Source organism: Artemia franciscana, chromosome 14 (genome assembly GCF_032884065.1).
Source record: "Artemia franciscana chromosome 14, ASM3288406v1, whole genome shotgun sequence".
Lineage (NCBI taxonomy): Eukaryota > Metazoa > Arthropoda > Branchiopoda > Anostraca > Artemiidae > Artemia > Artemia franciscana.
Genome location: NC_088876.1, coordinates 18,355,314 through 18,360,561, shown reverse-complemented (window position 1 = coordinate 18,360,561; position 5,248 = coordinate 18,355,314). Strand labels below are relative to the sequence as shown.

The 5,248-nt window shown below is 32.3% G+C and overlaps 1 long non-coding RNA gene across 1 annotated transcript; it reads right to left on the bottom strand.

Annotated features, from left to right (window-relative positions):
• Nucleotides 1-461: 461 nt before the first annotated feature.
• Nucleotides 462-4,749, bottom strand: LOC136035825 (uncharacterized). Its single transcript, XR_010619521.1, has 3 exons — nucleotides 4,525-4,749; nucleotides 1,372-1,557; nucleotides 462-552 (listed from the first exon to the last, which is right to left on the bottom strand). It is a non-coding gene; the product is annotated as an uncharacterized LOC136035825 (long non-coding RNA).
• Nucleotides 4,750-5,248: the final 499 nt, after the last annotated feature.

The following is a 5,248-nucleotide window of genomic DNA, read 5'->3' as shown; positions in this document are numbered from 1 at the left end:
GTTGAAGCTTCCAGGGACACTTTTGGTACAGGTTAGGGTGAGAGAGAAAAAGATGGTCTGCAAGACGATTTTTTTTGACGGGCGTGGAGCATTTTTGTTTTTCCTTGATCCTCTAAAAAGCACATGCTGAGGTCTTTTCCTATTTTTTTATGCCTGTCGTAAAGCTGTCTTCGCAGCAAATTAAAGCACAAATAAACTTTTTTCTTGAAATAAGAGTTAAAAATACCGCATTAAAAATAAATAATCATACATAAAGATAGTAAGAATATAAATAAATAGAAAAAAACTATAATAAGTGAGTCTAACTTGACACTGCACTTAATTAATGAAGTCAGAATTTTCTTCTGACTTTAGATCCTACAAAATGACATACCGATTTTGGCCAGACCAAACTTGCCTTTTTTCTTTATCTAGTGCAACTGATGACTTCTTTATTTCATCGATAAGCTGACAGAATGCCACCACCTCTCCTTGTATGATTTTGGCACTGGCTGCTTGTGTTTTGGCAAATGATGTGGAATCTTTTTTTTCTTCAATGGTGGATGTCAATGTCTGGGAAACAGGAATAAATTAAATAGATAGGCATTAGACAAGTTCATGTCCTTAGTTTGATTTCTTAAAAAGAAGAAAAAATAGGACAGTGGAGAGGTAAATTATAGGTAGAGGGGACAAGTTCCTCAACGAGACCTCACTTGCGCGAGGAAAGAAACACAAAAAAAAGGCAGGAATCAGGAATATAATTCTTAAAGTTATAAACAAAATTATATACAAAAAGTGGGCAACTATAACAAATACAGATAAGTAAATAAAACTCTAACTTTCATCCAATCACTAAAAAAAACAAAAAACAATTTTGTCGGGTTTGTCACTATCTTTGAAAAAAAAATTGTCACAAGCCTTGTGAAGACACCCAGTGAAAATTAAAATATCTGGGTATAGAAGCATGTCCAGTGGGCTGGTAAGAGTTTGTTGGATTGGTCTCTTCCCCTTCCCCTTTTCCCATCCAAATATATATAAAAAAACGCACTTTTAGGCTATTTGGAAATTTTCACCTAAGAACGGAAAAGGTCGTCTTCAATTGTAGTCTGTATTATAATATTCACTAATTCGTGCATAACATGGCAACCAAAAGGCAAAACAAATTACTCATTTTAACTCAATTACAATTTTACAATACTCAAAATATCATAAAAGTGAAAAGTTCCAAAATTAAATTTTAAAGAATCAATGTTATAACTAAAGAAGCGTTTAACTGCACACTATAAAATAGTTTTAACACTCTCTCATAATTTTGATTTTATTACTTCTGGTAAGGTGCTGTTAAAATAGAAGAACATACAACGAAAACAGAAAAAAAAATCGTCTACCAACTTTGATTTCTGCCTCAACATTTTCCAATTTCGTCTTCAGTTCACGCAATTCCGTCCCTTCGATTTGTTTGATTTTTTCAACAGCCGGACGAAGAGTGAGCAATTTCGCCTGCTTCTCAGTATATTCCTCAATTTTCTTGCCAATCTTTTCAAGTTCTAATGGTACCTTACTAATTTTTGTTTTAAGCTGAAAAAAGAAGAAAATTGGATGAAAAACTAAAAACAAAACAAATGTCAAATCAAAAAATCAATAAACAGAATAAATTCATTCGCCAACGAAATTAAATAACCTCTTTTACGAGTTTAACATCTCACTTCAAATCTAACTTATTCAGCCCAACTCTGAATGAAAAGCATCACTCAACCTGTTAAACCGTAAGGCTAATCTGATCCAAAGAAAGCTAAAACTAAAAGCTAGTTGTTTGAGATTAACTGTTATTCCAGGGCCTTAATGGGTTTAAGTGGTACCATACTTTCGAAAGAAAAGGCAATGAACTCAATAGTTTCGTCCCTTCCCCTCCCGATCCTCTCCGACCCAGTAGATGATGCAGTTTCAACCAAAATTTAGCTGATTAGTGTGCTGTTTAGCAGCATCTAAAGAAAAAAAAAATTGATTTCAGATGTAGAAGAAAAAGTTCTTTCCAGCAACAACACCTAGATGGACTTGTCAGAGACACCTATCACAAGTTCAAAAGGTAAAAGAAACGGCTAGTACTTCCATCTCAACTCCCACATATCTGAAGCAAGAAGTTTGGACCACAGACACTTAATCAAAAGAAAATTCAATCAAAGGAATGTTTGGTAAAAGTATAATAATATTGCATTTTATGCGTTTAAACCATATATAAGAAAAGTTTAAGCAAACACACAAATAGGTAGCAAAACATGGATTCCGAACATGCCCTTGGTAGTAAACAAAGTTACTAGATTTACTAGACTAATTAAACTAAACCCAGATTTGGCAAACACATAAATTATGCATTAAAAAATTACCATACAGCTAAGCAAAGTTTATAGTTATATATATATACACTAAATGCCCCCCACCCCCCTGTAAAAACGATCTCAGAATAAGCAAAAGCTTACTACATCCAAGTAGAACATGAAAAAACCTCTAATAAGGAGAGCCATACGAAGAACAAGCGTAGAGTACCCTAGGTCCATTTGCTTTACGTTTCTAATGACATTTTCCAAATATTGGTATATATCAATACAGTTATTATAACTAATACGTGAATATATATTAAGTATAATTAACTTAAAGTGATATCATACTCCAAGTACTGGTTTAGTTTTCCTGGTTCAGTTAAGAAATATACTTTTTCTTAGCTGATTCTGCCAAATTCGGATATGCTGTTCAGATAAACAATCTTTGTGAATATTTATTCATTATTTTTCTAGAAAAAGAGGACAATTGTGGACAATCGTGCATTGTGGAGATGCAGACGAATTACCCAAAATTGACTTGAATTTACAACGATACTTACTTACTTACAACGATAATGCATTTTATATATTTTTCCAAAGGAGCAAAAAAAAAAAGAAAAAACACGATCTAGCATGTTAGCCTATAAAAACCTATAATTTACGCCTATGAGTCAATCCAGGCAGAATTTCTTTTAAAGTGAATTTGGCTGATATTATAAGATAAGTGAGAAATTTTTATTTGAAAACGGCAGGACCCAGCTAATAAATCCACAGGCTGGCATAGCAATAAACATGGCTTGTTGGCAAAAGCCTGACCTTGAGATATCAATCATTCTAGAAGAAATTAGAATACAATACACCCAGATTGAGATGCATTAAAAATGAGGCTTGCACAACTTTCTGTAGGTATTTTTGGGAGTATTTGAAAAAAAAAACAAAAAACAACAACAAAAAACAAAAAAAAATCCAAAGATAAGTCTCTTAGGCAGAGCATTTGTGCTTCAGCTGTCTAGGAACACACATAGTGTCCGATAAACTTATTTTGGAAAAAAAAACTGTTGCACTATTTCTAATCAGAATCCAGCCAATAAGTAAGAAAGAGCTGAAAAATCATGCACAGAAATGTGGTTCATTCTCAAAATAATACCTGATTCGGATTAAAAAATGAAATTACTCAAAACGATTGAACCCCAAAAAAGATTTTTCAAAAAGGAAAAATAAAGAAATGTACTTGAGTTTTTGGTCAAAGGCGAACTGAACTATAATACAAATCCTATTTTGCTAACTTCATACTTAGGGGTTAGATCACCCTTTGAAATTATTATTTTATATTAGTTGTAAATGAGTGCCATTTTAGACAATGTTTTTGACAAAGTAGATATTTTTATGATAGTAAGGAATCTTCACATTAGGGTCGACAAGGCCAAAGGATTCGATTTAAAATTTATGGATTGATCCCGCAAGTTAAAAAGAAGAGAAAAAAGGTAACTGTTTTTCAGAGCAAGTGGTATTTTCATCGAAATCAGTTTTGTTAACTCAATTCATTAGGAGTATCCATGGAAGGTAACAATGACAAAAGGGTCATCTCAACTCTCATTATAGGTCATATATACTTTCCAACAACATGCTCTATTATCTTGTAGGAGAAAGGGAGCCTCTCCTTCTCTAGTAAAGAAATTATTACAGTAAAAATTAATCTAGTAAAAAAATATTAAAATTTTTGAAGAATGGTAGAATAGGATGTTTACATATAATAGAAAGGATTAATAGTTTTTTGTTTTTTTTTAAAGTTGAAAAAATTAGAATGTAAAGAGAATTTTAGTAAGGAAGATTAATTATTTGATATATAAAAGATTCAGTAATTCTTAGTTCAATAGTCATTATCATTTATAGACTGACGATGCAACGGAAGACGTGTTTGCAGGAGTTAAGATGAGACTCATCGCTTTGTTCATTATTCTGATAAGGACATTTTGGAGAAAAAGATACTTCCATTATTATTATTATTAAAAAAAAGAAAAAAAAGAAAAAGCACCATGAGGTTTTAAACCTATCCTTTTTTCATCGTCTACCTTTTCCTTCATCATTGTCATATGTATTCTTCTACGCATTTCACATACTAAACGATACAAGGAGGGTAAAAAAAATGGTCAGATTGGCTCATTATAAACCAGAGTATCCTCTCAATTATATACCGCATCAAACTAGATCAATATGAGTCACTCACCTCTTGTATTAAATCATCCACAATGTTATTCTCAGGAAATCCTCGGTGAAACAAAGGACAGCATTTTTTTTTGCTTCAATTTTTTAATGAAATCCGTGTAATGAATGTTCAAGCTATCATTTATTCCTTTTTGATCCTAAAAAATTAGCAAACAAAATGAACAAATAGACAAAAACAAAGCAGGACTGAACCTCCATTGAATATTATCTACATTTAGAGCAATCAGTACTAGAGTGCACCTAGTCAGGATAAAAAAAAACCTTTCAAGATATAGATTTTGAATCAAATCGCTAATGATACCCCGCTGCATCTCGATTTGAAAAACAGAAAAAAATAATATAAAAATAAGTAAATTGTTAAGGTTGAGAGCGTAACAAAAATTTCTTTCTTAAAAAATTAAGATATGGTCGGGATTTTAAATAAGAGCTCTGAGACATGAGTTCCTTCTAAATATCAAATTTTATTAAGATCTGGTCACCCGTTCTTAAGTTAAAAATACCTTATTTTCTTCTGATTTTTCCAAATTAACAACCCCCAGCTCCTCCAAAGAGAACAGATCCGTTCCAATTATGTCCATAATGTATAACTTGTGCTTATTCTTTCCATTAAGCTTCATCCCGATCTCTCCACTCTAAGGGTTTTCCAAGATATCCAGTTTCCAAGATTTCTGTTTCCCTCCTCCAGCCCTTTATGTCCCCGGATCAGATTTGAATTGAAAATGGAG